General features: G+C 35.2%; 1 protein-coding gene across 1 annotated transcript in view; it reads right to left on the bottom strand.

Annotated features, from left to right (window-relative positions):
- The window catches only part of LOC123663543 (coronin-6), a 47,455-nt gene that overhangs the window by 12,557 nt on the left and 15,017 nt on the right, over positions 1-19,881 (bottom strand). The gene's annotated exons all lie outside the window — the stretch shown is intronic.

The raw sequence follows: 19,881 nt of genomic DNA, 5'->3' as shown, positions 1-19,881 counted from the left end.
ACTTTCGTTTGTAGTTGAATAAAACTTAGAGAAAATTGAAGTTAAAGTCGCGGTAGTACGAAAATTTCAACTTCGACTGATTCAGTGCGAGCTATTAACTATTCGTGGTCTTCACGATAACTACAAACGTCTAAAATGATTGAGGGACCTCCAAAGAGGTTTGTAGTGAAAAGACTTTCGTTTGTAGTTGAATAAAACTTAGAGAAAATTGAAGTTAAAGCCGCGGTAGTACGAAAATTTCAACTTCGACTGATTCAGTGCGAGCCATTAACTATTCGTGGTCTTCACGATAACTACAAACGTCTAAAATGATTGAGGGATCTCTATGGAGGTTTGTAGTGAAAAGACTTTCGTTTGTAGTTGAATAAAACTTACAGAAAATTTAAGTGAGACCCGCGGGAGTACGAAAATTTCGACTTCGACTGATTCGGTGCGAGCCGTTAACTATTCGTGGTCTTCACGATAACTACAAACGTCTAAAATGATTGAGGGATCTCTATGGAGGTTTGTAGTGAAAAGACTTTCGTTTGTAGTTGAATAAAACTTACAGAAAATTTAAGTGAGACCCGCGGGAGTACGAAAATTTCAACTTCGACTGATTCGGTGTGAGCCATTAACTATTCGTGGTCTTCACGATAACTACAAACGTCTAAAATGATTGAGGGACCTCCAAAGAGGTTTGTAGTGAAAAGACTTTCGTTTGTAGTTGAATAAAACTTAGAGAAAATTGAAGTTAAAGCCGCGGTAGTACGAAAATTTCAACTTCGACTGATTCAGTGCGAGCCATTAACTATTCGTGGTCTTCACGATAACTACAAACGTCTAAAATGATTGAGGGACCTCCAAAGAGGTTTGTAGTGAAAAGACTTTCGTTTGTAGTTGAATAAAACTTAGAGAAAATTGAAGTTAAAGCCGCGGTAGTACGAAAATTTCAACTTCGACTGATTCAGTGCGAGCCATTAACTATTCGTGGTCTTCACGATAACTACAAACGTCTAAAATGATTGAGGGATCTCTATGGAGGTTTGTAGTGAAAAGACTTTCGTTTGTAGTTGAATAAAACTTACAGAAAATTTAAGTGAGACCCGCGGGAGTACGAAAATTTCGACTTCGACTGATTCGGTGCGAGCCATTAACTATTCGTGGTCTTCACGATAACTACAAACGTCTAAAATGATTGAGGGACCTCCAAAGAGGTTTGTAGTGAAAAGACTTTCGTTTGTAGTTGAATAAAACTTACAGAAAATTGAAGTTAAAGCCGCGGAAGTACGAAAATTTCGACTTCGACTGATTCAGTGCGAGCCATTAACTATTCGTGGTCTTCACGATAACTACAAACGTCTAAAATGATTAAGGGATCTCTATAGATGTTTGTAGTGAAAAGATTTTCGTTTGTCGTTGAATAAAACTTGCAGAAAATTGAAGAGAAAGCCGCGGAAGTTTTTCTTCATATTTCGTGCGAGCCATTAACTATGGGTGGTCTTCACGATTACTACAAATGTCGTAAATGATCGAGGGACCTCTATTGACAGATTGTGTGATTGCATAATTTCGTAAAGTTTAACGAAATTTCCAATTTTTTGCATCAATCTTTATTATTTTTTTATAAAAGCAATTTACATGAAACCTTAACTTATACTTGGACGTAGAAAAGTAACGGGGTCCGTCGTTGTTTCAATACTTCTCGATTGGAAATTATTCTTATTTTGCGCGTTGAAGAAAGGTCGTTATGTTCTTCCCACTTCCCTGATAGTCGTTTTACGCAAGCATAATAATGACCAGAGTCGAAGACGATTACGGAAATAATCCTGTATTGATGACCGCAGTAATTCAAGTTCTCCGGAATTTCTGAAAGCGTAAATTGTTTTCTGCAGTTACCAAAGCCACGCCGTGCAGCAATCAGTTCGATTTCGGCAGTCTCAAGATTGAGAAAAAGGTGACTTCCTCCAATAACCGCCGTTGTTACCCGGGTTCCTTTACAAATGTGGCAACTTTGATTTTTGGAGACATAATATTCCGTGGTTTGATTTAAAGCTTGCTGTAAGCCCCTCATAGCATCCTTAAAAATATTATCAGGAATAATGTCGAGCACAGAAATGCTGCTTATTTTTTTATATTTGCAATCATCGCAATGAATCTGTATCTCCAATGATGGATTGTTTAAAATGTGTGATTCTAGCAATGTAGCGACGTTGGTTTCACAATTCAACACTCCATTATTTACAATAGATGTATGTTTTAAAATTTCATATCTCTCGTTATATATTTTAGAACATGCACCCGATTTCGATAATGTTTCAATAAATTTATTTATAGCAATCTTAGACTTTGTAATGTTTTTGTTATACGTAGAGAAATCGTGGTATGCAGCTAGCATACTCTGAGCGATAGAGTCAAATGCACACGTGTTCCTCACAGCAACCATTTGTTTGCCAATTTTTACAGGGCCCAAGCTATTACCATTAAGAAGAAGAGGAAAAGAAGAACAGAATTTTGGTCGCTCGCGTAGAATCCTAATATCGGGACACGGTGTCAAATATTTGCCACGTTTTTTTGTTTGTCCTTGGGGTGGTTTGATTTGAATCGATTCTGTTTTTTTTGTAAGACCGTACCAATCTTCCTTTTCATTTAGGAAATCCGTAGAGGAGTATTCCGGCTTGTCCAAAATACTATCAAAGTTATTATTTATCGTATCACCTAACTTTCTTTGTTTTTCTCTTGTATTAAATTCAGTGTTATCATCACTGTCATCTTCACATACACGTTTAATTTTTAACACCGACACTTTTTCTGGGTAAAATTGTTGTATTGTTGGTGTTATAGACTTTACGAGAGGTGTTGAATGGGTGACTTGGCTGTGGGGATCTTTCTTTTCATTCTTTTCGGGAGCAGCGTTTAATAAAGTTGTAGTTCCTGCCAGGTTTCTTAAATGCATCACAAGAAATTTGTCCACCCTAATCGCTTTTTCGTTTTTAAAAACCAAATGTTTCAATTCTCGAAAATATTCCTCGCTACGAGCAGAACTTGATATAAGCCTTACGCCATCGTCAGTCGCTAACTCTATGAGGGTCGAACTATTCGAGTGATCAACAGCCATAATAGCCGTCCACAACACAAACTCTTTGGCAAGTTTTAATAATCGAGAACCAAAGGCGCAACATTGATACGGATTTATTCGTCCGTGCTTAAGTTCACTTCTGCTATCTGTCTCGATTTTTTTCAAAATTGCTTCAACTGCAGCACTCGAATCAAATTCCGTATCTCCATCAACATCACTAAATATTTTTAGCGAACTTTCCTTTTCGTCCTGACGACTCTCTAGTTTGTTAACAGCCTTTTCGGGAAGTCTGTACGACTTCAAGCGCTCTGTCACTCGATTCTGTGCTGCAAAACAATGACTCTTTTTGTTATTTATATCCTCATGCGTCGCAAATGCAATGGTCAATATGTCGGTGCACAAGCGAATAAAATCGTTAATTTCCGTACATGTTGTCAGCAGACCCACACATCGGAGGTAGAAATGTTTTTTTTCTGGATTTTCGAAACAATTCCAACGCGCCACCATGTTTACGAAGTGCGAAATGTCTAATCGAATAACGCAACGCGGTGGATTTACCCTCACAGATGACCCGTTTGTGTCTAACACAATACAAGAATCAATGTATGTTTTTATATCCATGTTGTTAAAAGCGAGTGACGTGGCATTAAGAAGTGCACGTGAATAATCTGTAACTACTTGTTTTGGACATGACCCACCAGAACGTATCCACTCGCGAATCCAATACGTTAAGGTATTTGTGTCGTGTTTTTCAGATATCAGTTGGAATAACGGTAATATCTTTTGACGATATCCACAAACTGCCTGGTACAAATAAACGACACGCTTTGAGCCATCCGGTTTTGGTATTTGTTTCACCAAGCTACCTGTAGTATCGATGCTAATACTTCCAACGTAATCTTCTTTCAAAAATTTATTATAAATGTACAACTGTGTGGGAGTCCAATACATTAAAAAAAATTTGTCCAGAGAAATCTCGTGAATGCATCCGGCAAACTCTAACCCGTACTTCAAGTTCCATACCGAGGCAAGAGCTGACTTCACTTTAAATAATCCTAAATGCTTATCACGAGTTTCTTGCTTGGCTTTACGGACAACTTCCTCTGAAGGTATGTTAGCAGGAATAACGTCCTCGAAATTCATCAATCTATTTGCCTCTTCACGTCTCCAAACATAAGTTGATTTTCCTTGCAATTCTTTACCGATTCGCAAACGCCTTTTTCCGCGTACCTGTCGTTTTTTTTTGTGCACAACTCCACGAGAATCAAAAGTAGAAATATGTAACGTTGGTCTCTCTTCAGTTGGCTCACTCTGACAATAGATGTGAATTTTCGATCCACATTCTGAACAACTCCCTCTAACGGACAAAAACGTCTTACCTGGATTTCTATTAATTTTTGCGTTTTTGAAAGAAAAGGGGCATGGCAATTTTAGGTGATTCCACAAAATTTCGTAGAGAGCATCCGCCCAACCAACAACGAGGACTTCGTATTCACGATCCTTGTACTGTACAACACGACTCTTGAGAGCAGACCATTCACTTCTTGATATATTTATATCTTTGCGTAAAGTGGGTAGCAAGCAATTAGTTTCACCGATGGACCAATTTGAGTCCTCTCGTGAATCGTCAACAGGGACTTCAACATTACTCTCATTTTCTGTGGAGTCCAGGCTTTCTATACCGTGAATTTTATTAAAAATATCGTTTCTGTTTTGCGACAAATAAAGATAAAGATAATCTTTCGACATCTTACCGTTCATTGCAACAGTTGCAGAGTCCCAAACATCGCTACTCCACGGTAAAAGATTGCCTTTATCATCGATAAACCGCAAATGTTTTAAAGAGTCAAGAATAATATGTGGTGGATTCGCCGCAGTGCGAGGCATTTTTATTTTGATTGATATGAAAAATAAGTAATATAAAATCGATAGTTAAAATTTTAAATACAAAAAAATAAAATAAACAAAGTTAAAAAGTGACTAATTAATGTTACAACCGTGTTAGGTCGTCGTGTTCGTACAAGTACAACAAATATTAAAAATAAAAATATTCAATATGATGTATTTAAAACTAAAATAAATTTTATATAATATTTAAGAAAACGTTAACAATATTAAGTAAAAAAAATAAAAAAATAAGACAATACCTACTAAAAATTTAAATCGAATTTAATATTTTAAGTTTAAGAAAAGTATCTTAATCAATGTTTTCAAAATATGTCAAATTATCACTTAGTAACATTAACAAATTAAGCGATAAGTTAAAAAAAAAACAGAAAGAAAACGTTAACAATATTAAGTAAAAAAATAAGATAATACCTACCTACTAAATATTGAAATCGAAATTAATATTTTAAGTAAAGATTCTTAAGTTTAAGAAAAGGTTCTTAATCAATATTTTCAAAATATGTCAAACTATCACTAACTTTAACAAATTAAACGATAAGTAAAAAAGTCAGAAAGAAAACAAACGTTAACAATAATAGGTAACAAATTACACTGTTAAAAAAATTAAATCGAAATTAATATTTTTAATTTAATAAAAGTCTTAATTAATATTTTAAAAATATGTTCAAACTATCACTCAGTAACATTAACCAATTAAACAAATAACTACAGAACAGACATTAGACAGAACAAAAGAATAGAAGTAGAATAGCAAATTATAATATTATTAAAGATTAGAATTAAGATTTTTTTAATAAATTATTCGAGAATTCGAACTATAACCTAACGTGAATACAACTAATAAATTATATAGACAACTAGAATTGCAAAGCATCAAGCGTATCTCGAAAGAAGGCAAGTAATATGTAAAGTGATCGTTACTGATACGTAGGTTCAACTAAAAACTTCATTAGCGCGATGCAGTAACAGCGGTTGACGTGTGTTGTGAATAATGTTTTCTTTACCTAATTATATTAGTTAAAAAAATGTCGAGTTATAATGAATCAGTTCAATATTTGCTACAGTTTTTTTTACTTGTCTTTTAATCGAAATAGAAAATAGAAAGTCCTATTTCTCATCTGTATGTACTTTTTTGTATTTTATTTGCTAATATGTTTCACCAAGTAAGACTTCCGTTATTTTTTATAATTAACTCCGTGAAAAAATATAGGTAATTATGACAATTTATTTTTTTGTTTTAATGTTATATTATAATATACTTTTTTATTATTATTTGAAATGCCATTTCTCCATAAATTTAGAATGCGATTTTGAAATATTAGGGAAATACATAACTGCGTAATATACGAATCGAGAAATATCATAACTGTGGCGTTTTACTAGCGGCTTAACTCGGCTTTGCACGAGTAGTAGGTATATTATTTAGCGGCTGTGAGCCGGGAGCCGAGCGGCGCGGGGAGTGATTGCATCGAGTCCCGTCTTTGATGTGAAGCCGCTGACTGATTATATTTTTGCGCGTATTTTTTTTCATTCGGCAATAATTCCGTAGATATTCGTTTAAATTTAGTGATGTAAAAGAATGACAAAATGTAAATGATATAGAAACTAACGTACATTAATTGATAATCGCTTAAGAATTACCGCATTGTAAGTGGCCATGTTTTAAAACAATTAAATAAAAGGTTCAGTATCCGCCAACCCGCATTGGAGCAGCGTGGTGGATTAAGCTCTGATCCTTCTCCTACATGGGGAAAGAGGCCTATGCCCAGTAGTGGGATATTACAGGCTGAAGCGAGTAAATAAAAGGTTCTAGTTTCGTAGGTACTTCTTAGTAGTAACAGGAGGTTTTAAGTTCGTCTGTATATACTTTGTGTCACTAGCGAACCGCCCTGGCTCCGCACTGGTGCAATGCTGATACTAAATATAAAATATAAAAAATATATATAAAATAATTTAGATATATAAAAAGTGTAAAATAAAATAAATACAATACATAATACGGCACAAACACCCAGATCTCTGATCCTTCTCCTACATGGGGAAAGAGGCCTATGCCCAGTAGCGGGATATTACAGGCTGAAGCGTAATACATTATACTAGCTGTGCCCGCGACTTTGTCCGCGTGGAATTTAACAAAAAAGTTATTGTTCAGTTTGCAGAGTTATAAAATAAATAAATTACTAAAACACAAGTAGCCTAAGTTACTCCTTATTACATCAGCTATCTGCCAGTGAAAGTCCCGTCAATATAGGTCCAGCCGTTTCAGCGATTAGCCGGAAAAACAGACAGACAGGCAAAAATTATAAAAAATGTTATTTTCGTATATGTACCGTGTATACATACATATGAATTTTATTAAAAGCGGTTATTTTAATATTACAAACAGACACTCCAATTTTATTTATTTTTATAGATTGAGATGTATAGATATGCGCAAAAAAAGTGTTTATTTACGACGTCACATTAGAAACTTCAAAAACTATCAGTGTTCCTCTACTGCATACACATAAACCTTCCTCTGGAATCACTCTATTTACTAAAGAAAACCGCATCAAAATCTGTTGCGTAGTTTTAAAGATTTAAGCGTACATACATGTGCAGGGACAGAGAAAGCGACTTTGTTTTATACTATGTAGTGATTCGTATGCGTAATTTAAAACTCCTCTGTTCGAGCAATTTTCGTTAAAAGGTTACAAAGTTTTTACTTCACGTATCAATATATAGATACTGACTAAAGTACGAACATACAATTTCGAAAAAATTGTCGCGATGAAAATCAAGTTTTGTCTTTAAAAAAGAATTCACTTTAGTATTAAAATACTATTATACAGTTTCAAATATATATTTTTAATTTATCGTAACGTACTTATAAGTTTAGGATTACGTTGTCGCGCTGAACAGCATATTTTATAAGCATATACCTAAATCATTAAGTGATAATATATATTATATGCTGTGTGGTTACTTTCGTACTTCCGCGGCTTCTGGTTCTATTTTCTTTAAGTTTTATTCAGCTAAAAACGAAAATTTTCTAACAACAAACCTCCACAGATGTCCATGAATCATTTTAGACGTTTGTAGTAATCGTTAACAACATCCAGCGGTAAGTGGCTCGCATCGAATCAGTCGAAGTCAAAATTTTCGTACTTTTGCGGCTTTAACTTCAATTTTCTGTAAGTTTTATTCAACTACAAATAAACATTTTTTCACTACAAACCTCAACAGAGGTGCCTAAATCATTTTAGACGTTTTTAGTAATTGTAAATAACATCCATCGGTAATTGGCTCGCACCGAATCAGTCGAAGACGAGATTGACGTACTTTCGCGGCTTTAACTTCAATTTTCTGTAAGTTTTATTCAACTACAAACGAAAGTCTTTTCACTAGATACCTCTTTGGAGGTTCTTTAATCATTTAAGACGTTCGTAGTAACCGTAAAGACCATCCATATGTAGTGGCTCACACGGAATATGCAGAAATCGATATTTTCGTACTTTCGCGGCTTTAACTTCAATTTTCTGTAAGTTTTATTCAACTACAAACGAAAGTCTTTTCACTACGAACCTCCATAGAGGTCCCTAAATCATTTTAGATGTTTGTAGTAATTGTGAAGACCATCCATCGGTAACTGGCTCGCACCGAATCAGTCGAAGACGAGATTGACGTACTTTCGCGGCTTTAACTTCAATTTTCTGTAAGTTTTATTCAACTACAAACGAAAGTCTTTTCACTAGATACCTCTTTGGAGGTTCTTTAATCATTTAAGACGTTCGTAGTAACCGTAAAGACCATCCATATGTAGTGGCTCACACGGAATATGCAGAAATCGATATTTTCGTACTTCCGCGGCTTTAACTTCAATTTTCTGTAAGTTTTATTCAACTACAAACGAAAGTCTTTTCACTACAAACCTCTTTGGAGGTCCCTCAATCATTTTAGACGTTTGTAGTTATCGTGAAGACCACGAATAGTTAATGGCTCGCACTGAATCAGTCGAAGTCGAAATTTTCGTACTTCCGCGGCTTTAACTTAAATTTTCTGTAAGTTTTATTCAACTACAAACGAAAGTCTTGTCACTACAAACCTCTTTGGAGGTCCCTCAATCATTTAAGACGTTCGTAGTAACCGTAAAGACCATCCATATGTAGTGGCTCACACGGAATATGCAGAAATCGATATTTTCGTACTTCCGCGGCTTTAACTTCAATTTTCTGTAAGTTTTATTCAACTACAAACGAAAGTCTTTTCATTACAAACCTCTTTGGAGGTCCCTCAATCGTTTTAGACGTTTGTAGTTATCGTGAAGACCACGAATAGTTAATGGCTCGCACCGAATCAGTCGAAGTCGAAATTTTCGTACTCCCGCGGGTCTCACTTAAATTTTCTGTAAGTTTTATTCAACTACAAACGAAAGTCTTTTCACTACAAACCTCTTTGGAGGTCCCTCAATCATTTTAGACGTTTGTAGTTATCGTGAAGACCACGAATAGTTAATGGCTCGCACCGAATCAGTCGAAGTCGAAATTTTCGTACTCCCGCGGGTCTCACTTAAATTTTCTGTAAGTTTTATTCAACTACAAACGAAAGTCTTTTCACTACAAACCTCTTTGGAGGTCCCTCAATCATTTTAGACGTTTGTAGTTATCGTGAAGACCACGAATAGTTAATGGCTCGCACCGAATCAGTCGAAGTCGCAATTTTCGTACTCCCGCGGGTCTCACTTAAATTTTCTGTAAGTTTTATTCAACTACAAACGAAAGTCTTTTCACTACAAACCTCCATAGAGATCCCTCAATCATTTTAGACGTTTGTAGTTATCGTGAAGACCACGAATAGTTAATGGCTCGCACTGAATCAGTCGAAGTTGAAATTTTCGTACTACCGCGGCTTTAACTTAAATTTTCTGTAAGTTTTATTCAACTACAAACGAAAGTCTTTTCACTACAAACCTCTTTGGAGGTCTCTCAATCATTTTAGACGTTTGTAGTTATCGTGAAGACCACGAATAGTTAATGGCTCACACCGAATCAGTCGAAGTCGAAATTTTCGTACTCCCGCGGGTCTCACTTAAATTTTCTGTAAGTTTTATTCAACTACAAACGAAATTCTTGTCACTACAAACCTCTTTGGAGGTCCCTCAATCATTTAAGACGTTCCTAGTAACCGTAAAGACCATCCATATGTAGTGGCTCACACGGAATATGCAGAAATCGATATTTTCGTACTTCCGCGGCTTTAACTTCAATTTTCTGTAAGTTTTATTCAACTACAAACGAAAGTCTTTTCATTACAAACCTCTTTGGAGGTCCCTCAATCATTTTAGACGTTTGTAGTTATCGTGAAGACCACGAATAGTTAATGGCTCGCACCGAATCAGTCGAAGTCGAAATTTTCGTACTCCCGCGGGTCTCACTTAAATTTTCTGTAAGTTTTATTCAACTACAAACGAAAGTCTTTTCACTACAAACCTCTTTGGAGGTCCCTCAATCATTTTAGACGTTTGTAGTTATCGTGAAGACCACGAATAGTTAATGGCTCGCACTGAATCAGTCGAAGTCGAAATTTTCGTACTTCCGCGGCTTTAACTTAAATTTTCTGTAAGTTTTATTCAACTACAAACGAAAGTCTTGTCACTACAAACCTCTTTGGAGGTCCCTCAATCATTTAAGACGTTCGTAGTAACCGTAAAGACCATCCATATGTAGTGGCTCACACGGAATATGCAGAAATCGATATTTTCGTACTTCCGCGGCTTTAACTTCAATTTTCTGTAAGTTTTATTCAACTACAAACGAAAGTCTTTTCACTACAAACCTCTTTGGAGGTCTCTCAATCATTTTAGACGTTTGTAGTTATCGTGAAGACCACGAATAGTTAATGGCTCACACCGAATCAGTCGAAGTCGAAATTTTCGTACTCCCGCGGGTCTCACTTAAATTTTCTGTAAGTTTTATTCAACTACAAACGAAATTCTTGTCACTACAAACCTCTTTGGAGGTCCCTCAATCATTTAAGACGTTCCTAGTAACCGTAAAGACCATCCATATGTAGTGGCTCACACGGAATATGCAGAAATCGATATTTTCGTACTTCCGCGGCTTTAACTTCAATTTTCTGTAAGTTTTATTCAACTACAAACGAAAGTCTTTTCATTACAAACCTCTTTGGAGGTCCCTCAATCATTTTAGACGTTTGTAGTTATCGTGAAGACCACGAATAGTTAATGGCTCGCACCGAATCAGTCGAAGTCGAAATTTTCGTACTCCCGCGGGTCTCACTTAAATTTTCTGTAAGTTTTATTCAACTACAAACGAAAGTCTTTTCACTACAAACCTCTTTGGAGGTCCCTCAATCATTTTAGACGTTTGTAGTTATCGTGAAGACCACGAATAGTTAATGGCTCGCACCGAATCAGTCAAAGTCGAAATTTTCGTACTCCCGCGGGTCTCACTTAAATTTTCTGTAAGTTTTATTCAACTACAAACGAAAGTCTTGTCACTACAAACCTCTTTGGAGGTCCCTCAATTATTTTAGACGTTTGTAGTTATCGTGAAGACCACGAATAGTTAATGGCTCGCACCGAATCAGTCGAAGTCGAAATTTTCGTACTCCCGCGGGTCTCACTTAAATTTTCTGTAAGTTTTATTCAACTACAAACGAAAGTCTTTTCACTACAAACCTCCATAGAGATCCCTCAATCATTTTAGACGTTTGTAGATATCGTGAAGACCACAAATAGTTAATGGCTCGCACTGAATCAGTCGAAGTTGAAATTTTCGTACTACCGCGGCTTTAACTTCAATTTTCTCTAAGTTTTATTCAACTACAAACGAAAGTCTTTTCACTACAAACCTCTTTGGAGGTTCCTCAATCATTTTAGACGTTTGTAGTTATCGTGAAGACCACGAATAGTTAATGGCTCGCACTGAATCAGTCGAAGTCGAAATTTTCGTACTTCCGCGGCTTTAACTTCAATTTTCTGTAAGTTTTATTCAACTACAAACGAAAGTCTTTTCACTACAAACCTCCATAGAGATCCCTCAATAGTTTTAGACGTTTGTAGTTATCGTGAAGACCACGAATAGTTAATGGCTCGCACTGAATCAGTCGAAGTCGAAATTTTCGTACTTCCGCGGCTTTAACTTAAATTTTCTATAAGTTTTATTCAACTACAAACGAAAGTCTTGTCACTACAAACCTCTTTGGAGGTCCCTCAATCATTTTAGACGTTTGTAGTTATCGTGAAGACCACGAATAGTTAATGGCTCGCACCGAATCAGTCGAAGTCGAAATTTTCGTACTCCCGCGGGTCTCACTTAAATTTTCTGTTAGTTTTATTCAACTACAAACGCAAGTCTTTTCACTACAAACCTCCATAGAGATCCCTCAATCATTTTAGACGTTTGTAGTTATCGTGAAGACCACGAATAGTTAATGGCTCGCACTGAATCAGTCGAAGTTGAAATTTTCGTACTACCGCGGCTTTAACTTCAATTTTCTCTAAGTTTTATTCAACTACAAACGAAAGTCTTTTCACTACAAACCTCTTTGGAGGTCCCTCAATCATTTTAGACGTTTGTAGTTATCGTGAAGACCACGAATAGTTAATGGCTCGCACTGAATCAGTCGAAGTCGAAATTTTCGTACTTCCGCGGCTTTAACTTCAATTTTCTGTAAGTTTTATTCAACTACAAACGAAAGTCTTTTCACTACAAACCTCTTTGGAGGTCCCTCAATCATTTTAGACGTTTGTAGTTATCGTGAAGACCACGAATAGTTAATGGCTCGCACTGAATCAGTCGAAGTCGAAATTTTCGTACTTCCGCGGCTTTAACTTAAATTTTCTGTAAGTTTTATTCAACTACAAACAAAAGTCTTGTCACTTCAAACCTCTTTGGAGGTCCCTCAATCATTTTAGACGTTTGTAGTTATCGTGAAGACCACGAATAGTTAATGGCTCGCACCGAATCAGTCGAAGTCGAAATTTTCGTACTCCCGCGGGTCTCACTTAAATTTTCTGTTAGTTTTATTCAACTACAAACGAAAGTCTTTTCACTACAAACCTCCATAGAGATCCTTCAATCATTTTAGACGTTTGTAGTTATCGTGAAGACCACGAATAGTTAATGGCTCGCACCGAATCAGTCGAAGTCGAAATTTTCGTACTCCCGCGGGTCTCACTTAAATTTTCTGTTAGTTTTATTCAACTACAAACGAAAGTCTTTTCACTACAAACCTCTTTGGAGGTCCCTCAATCATTTTAGACGTTTGTAGTTATCGTGAAGACCACGAATAGTTAATAGCTCGCACTGAATCAGTCGAAGTTGAAATTTTCGTACTACCGCGACTTTAACTTCAATTTTCTCTAAGTTTTATTCAACTACAAACGAAAGTCTTTTCACTACAAACCTCTTTGGAGGGCCCCTAAATCATATATCACGTTTGTAGTAATTGTGAAGATCATCCATCGGTAACTGGCTCGCACCGAATCGTTGAAGATGAAATTTTCGTACTTCCGCGGCTCTCACTTCAATTTCCTTAAACTTTTATTCTACTGCAAACGAAAATTTCTTCACTACAAACCCCTTTGGAAGTTCCTCAATAATTTAAGACGTTTTTAATAATTGTGAAGACCATCCATCGGTTACTGGCTCGCACTGAATCACTGTTTTTCTTACTTTCACTGCATCTGATACTGTTATATATTACGAGTATGTCATATTAATTCTATCACAAACTAAAAAAATGATGACTATATATCGCTACGGAAATTATCGTTCAATTAACCTGTAATTGTAATTATTTAAGCTATCTAATTGATTTTATAGAGGTAAAATTCATGACGATAATTATTCGCAATTTATTATTTTTTATATTTTTAATTTTTTTTTTTCTAGCTTACTAAAAACAAAACAAAATGCACTACAATCATCTACTAACGTTCCTCTATAAGAATCGAAGGAAAAAAAAAAATATTTTAAATGTGGGGGGATGCAATATTTTTTGGTGCCAAAAAATTTTTTTTTGTGCAACTACAAAAAAAGTTGTTGTCACTACTATCAACTACTAACCAATATCTATTAAATGAATCCAAAAAAAAACATTTTTTCCAAAGTCGGGTGCCAAGTTCACACAGCCAAACTCCTGTTGTATTTTATGTTAATACGGTAAATATTTCAGGTGACAGCACTAGTTTGTGACTGTTGCACTGGCGGTTGTGCGTTCGTTCCCCGCACATGGCAAACATTTGTATTGGCCTTGTGGGTCTCCCATCCGTGCCTCGGAGAGCACGTTCATCTGTCGGTCCCGGTTGTTATCACATACCAGGTGTATGTGATAACAACCGATAACGATCTTTACTCATAGTAGGCATCATATCCACCAACCTGCAGTGGAGCAGCGTGGTGGATTAAGCTCCAAACCCTCTCCTATATGGAGAAAGAAGTCTATGGCCAGCAGTGGCATGTTACAGTCTGAATCGTAGTCGCAATATTTACCACTAATAAGATGCGTTTTATTTGGAGAGTATTCGACACAACCGTTAATATTAGATGAAAACCAGCCAACCAAGGAGGCATGAGTTCGTAAAACTTTTACGCAAAAGAACATTGCACCCGATTTTTTGCGAACACTAAATATAAAATTAATATTTATACTTAGTGCTTATTTCACTTGTAAATATACGAATTAGAGACAGAGTTTTAACTGCCCTGCTTTAAATTAACGCAGTGAAAACATAAAAGTTTTCGAAATAAAAGTAGTAGTACATTTATTTACATTGTAATCTATACTTTAATTAGTTCTATTCTAATAAACGCACGTTATCGTGCTTATTATTATCGTGCTAGTTGTATAAAAAAAAGGTATTTGGTAAAAAATGTTATCCATATAAATCAAAATTAGATGAATAGATTATGAAAATCAGCCAAAATAATATAAAGCCGTAAACTGCTATCAGCGCTAAAAGGAGCCCGTTTCATGTTACTATAATCATTATTTACAAATGTTAATTATAGTTGTTGTGGCTTAAATATGGGGGTTTTAGATAAGGGTTATAAATCTACATAACGCACTGGAAAATATAAAAGTGGCAGAAATAATGTATCGGATTAAAAGTGTTTTAATTGTTCGTCTTATCGTCATCCGCAGGACCGTGACGAATCTACGTTTATGTGTTTTAAGAGTACCGATAATGAGTCTCGGACTTATGTTATTCTCGTACGTGTTAATTACAAATTATTATTAATTACCAAAAAACTTTTTACTTCTTTATAAAGAGAAAAAATCTTTTAAATATATAAAGATTAATATATATCTTATATATAAAATTCTCGTGTCACAATGATAGTTGCAATACGCAACGGCTGGACCGGTAGGTCTGAGAATCGGTTAACATCTATTTCATACCCCTAAGTTATAAGGGAGAGAGGTTAATAACATATATGGTAAACAACTTTAGCGGGGTCAGCTAGTATTAGTATAGATAACACGTAGTAACGAAAAACATTCAACGCTCAATGCGGTGACAACCAGACGACCACGAGAAACGTCTAGAACAGTAATCTATACATTAATAACTACTACATTTTTTTAATAAACAACTCTTCACCTTGCCGTCACATCGTAAAACTTTAAACAATTGAAGAAGTAAATAAAATCGTTTGGTTGATTAATGTTCAAGTTTTTAATTCGATTCATCGAGCACACGACCCAAATTAACGGTACGATTCTTGGCAGTAGCCTGGGTGTGGTGCTAGGGTTGCCAATCACCTAAATAGCCGACTTGGACGAGCCTTGTATAAAATCACGTACATTTTGGGTTTTTTTTTTTTTTCGTTTGTCGAAATAAGTTTTTTTTATATTTATTGAAAATGAAAAAAAAAAGCCTTTATTTCAGACACACACTGCTTGCAGACATCCAATTAACACAATGCCAATATGAAACAAAAAAATGAAACAAGAGAAATAAATAAACAACCACAAAATACATCATTATAAATAATATACACATAAATGTGGTCGTAATAGACTGATGATGATATTAATAAAAAACCGGCAAAGTACGAGTCGGACTCGCACACGAAGGACCATTTATATTTCATTCCATTCGTACCATTATCTATAAAAACGGCAAAAAAAACACATTTGTTGTTTGGGACCCCCCCTTAAATATTTGTTATTTTATTTTATTTATTTATTTTAAAAGTGAATTTATAACTTTTTTTTGGATACGGAACCCTAAAAAAAATAGTAAAAACAAAACACACATCTGCCAAAATTCGAGAATAAGCGAATATTCGTTTTGTTTGTTTCGGTTATTTAATAGAGATTTCTAAAATCCAAAAATATCCACATTTAATTCAGATGGTATGAAAACGATCAGAGATAGTCTACGGGTCGTCGTGCAAGTCAAGACAAATCGGAACAAATCCAGACAGACGACAGCCCTACGCCGAGGCATACATTCGATGATAATGACACTTTCACTGAATTATTTGCTGTGAACTTTTGAAAGTCACTTGCGTATCAACAATTTAAAGAACTTCGCTTTTTTATTTTTATTTTTTTAAGAAAAAAGGAAAATCCGTTTTGTGTTCGTTGAACTTTTTAAACAGTGTCGATTGCCAGAAACGTGCGGCGTGTACAGTTTTGGCGGTAAAGTTTATAATATATTATTGAAAAGGTACTTTCCATTATCCTCGTATATTTCAGACTTTTACAGTCCCTATACTTTCCTTTTGCAAAGCAAAGTTAAAAAGTGAGTGTATCAATCGTCCAGTTTTTTTTTTTAAATGTTTGTGTACGTTTTGTGACACACTATTTTCAAACTTTCAGCTAATAAGTATGTTTACAAAATCACATGAAAATGTTTAAAAATTAACATTAATTAATTACTCTTTATATTTTGGTCTTCAAGTAGAATGAAGATCTCTCAGCATCCTAAATACCGTCACAATTAAAAGTTTACGAACTAACATGGGCACGCTAATTTATTTTACGATTGACCATTAAATATACTTAGCTCTGCGAGTAGTTTAAAGTCATATTAATTATAATTAGGTTTTAATGATATTATATATTAGACTAACGAATGAGGAGCTTAGGGGTGGTCCATTGTTCACTTGAGGTTCGAAGGGGAGGGGTGAATGGAAAGAATCACAAAATATCACAAGGAGGGAGGGGGTGCTGTAAAGAAATATCACGTGTTATTATTTTTCGTTGTACGTTCGTACGAAAATGATTTCTAAACAAAAAGAAAACAACCAACAAACACCCGGCAATCTTGACGTCTGCCTGATTGTGTCGAACCTCATAGCATATCACCGAAAATATGTAGCGTCATGTGATTAATGGGTGATTGTTTAAGAAGGAATTTTTTTAACTGAATAATTACTTTTAAAAACAATAAACACGTCAAAATTTTAATTTGCAAAATGAAGATTAGCAAGTGCTTTTTGAATAAAGTTGATTTGATTTTGATCACAACCTTTATCATTAAAATTTAATGAAAACTTTAATCACCACCATACCATACTGGTCAATCGTTCTCTTCGTGATATTAGAGAAACCATTTCTGTCCTTTTAACACCATTGAACCAAATAAATGAATTACTAGACTACTAAGTCCGCATTGACCTATCTTAATGTCACATCAGTTGTATGGTTTATACTAAATTACGTAAAAATGTTTTCTATTGTTTTTTTTTTCTCAATTTAACGAAGAATATAATCTCGAACGCACCAATTTCCTTCATGTACTCTCCACTTAACATTACATTAACGAAACCATATACTATACCCGTCAAAAATATTACACATCAGAAAATAAGAATGGTCTGGGGTGTAGGATCTTGGATCACAATACTCAACGAAGTCGGAATTAGAGCATTCGCTCTTTGCAAAGATCGATGTGCAATATTTTTCGCTGGACACTATATGCACCTAATCTTTTGACAGAAAGTGTTGGACCAAAAGAGGTTTAAAGTTGACGCATTATCTCTTTTGACAGAAAAGCCATATAAAAGCAAAAGAATTTGACACAACAATTGAAATGCTTATGGAATGGAACACGCGTTCGTAAGTACATAGAATGAAAAAAAAATGCGTAGACTGTTACAACTATACGAGATTACTTTCGTTTGACCGTACGCCGAGATATAAGTAAGTTCCCACGGTGCGCCGCCAATCTGTCTGTCGTTCAGTTTATATTTATCGTACACTGGGCAAAACAACTTGTTACTATGTTAGATATTATTGAACCTTTAGTCAGAAAGTTTTAAGTTGTAAGATTTAAAGCGCTTTCATTACTATATTAATGTTTTCATAACTTTGCGAATTTTTTAGGCCTAGCCAATAGTAGATCGATTCCCGCCCTAAGTCCGAGTGTAATATACTTATTCATACTGTTTTATTTATCTGTACATTTATTAACAGCAACAAATATCTATCTCCGTCAGCCTTAAAACTTCAGGCATTAATTTGCCTACTTTAGGAACAGACCAGCGTGTGCGAATATCAATCATACTTATTTTAAGTTACTTGTTTGGTGCGGAGTTATCCACACGCCTTTAACAGGGAAGCTAAAATTACAACAGTCTTGATAATAGACTGCGTTTTTTTTTTTTTTTTTTTGTAAAACACGGGAAGAAGTAATAAAATTACAACTGCAATTTTCCTACTGCGCAAATTAATTATTTGCTTTCTAGATTATGGTATTTTTTTTATACAACTAGGTCGGCAAAAAAGCGTACGGCTCGCCTGATGGGATTCGTTTACTATAGGTTATAGATGCCTGCGAAACAATAAGCTTTACAAGCGCGTTTCTGACTCTTCTCCGCAACCATCCCCCAGAAGCTCTGGTCTTCCTCACCAGGAACACAGGAACCAGGAACACAATACTGTCCGAAAGCACAATTATTGAGCTGTGATATTCTGTAAGATCGAGCGAGGTACTTCCTCAGTCGAGTTTCTCTAGATTTTTAGCAGGACATTTCTTCTGTGCCCTACTTCAGTTATGCTTATTATATTCGTCTATGTAATAAAATCCGATATTACATTTGTCGATAAATTTTAAAGTATAACATAATATATTATTCAATAATGATGACGTAGAAGCGTGGGTTAAGTGGGACTATATTTCCTGCCTGACATAGGAATGAATATAATTTTTAGTTAACGTTGAGTTTCTTACAGATTCATCTTAGCAGAATCTACTATATTCTTGTTAAAGAGCAGTTCAAAGTCAATTATGTGGTCTTATGACCACACGTTCCGTTTTAAAATGAGACCACTGCTCTTCTCGATCAGTTGATCGAGAAGAGCAGTGGTCTCATTTCCCCGTGGTTCCCTTGTTATCAAACAAAGATCCGGGACGTGACATACGTTTTCCGATACATCGTGTAAATTTAAATATTATATAACTCGTCTAAGAGGAACTTTCCTTTAAAAAATTATTTAAGCAGGATCACTGTAGACAAAGTTTATATATTATTTTCAAAAGAGTAACTGAGGAGTTTCTCGCCCATTCTTCTCTGCAGAATCTACGTTCCGAATCGGTGGTAGCTTTAAATTATTATTTAGGTTATTAAAAATAATAATCATTTTAATTTTTTTATTTGAATGACGATTCGAAGGTGCTTTTGAGGTCTATTTGAATATAGTTGTTTTTGATTTTGACTGCGTCAACTAGCGAATTAAAAAATAATAATTTTCTAAACAAGAATAAAACAAAATATTACTTCATCTCTAGAATATTGACCAGTATTAGTCTATCGTCTGAATACTAATAAACCGTGTTACGTGCACGCGCCACTACGGAGTGGCGACTCGCCAAATAAAACTACTGCATAGCGCACCGTTGTGTCAATTGCTTTATTATAGCCTACAAAATCTGTGACTCATTTAGTTTTGACTAT

Source organism: Melitaea cinxia, chromosome 20 (assembly GCF_905220565.1).
Source record: "Melitaea cinxia chromosome 20, ilMelCinx1.1, whole genome shotgun sequence".
Taxonomy (NCBI): Eukaryota; Metazoa; Arthropoda; class Insecta; order Lepidoptera; family Nymphalidae; genus Melitaea; species Melitaea cinxia.
This window is presented reverse-complemented; position numbering and strand designations above follow the sequence as displayed.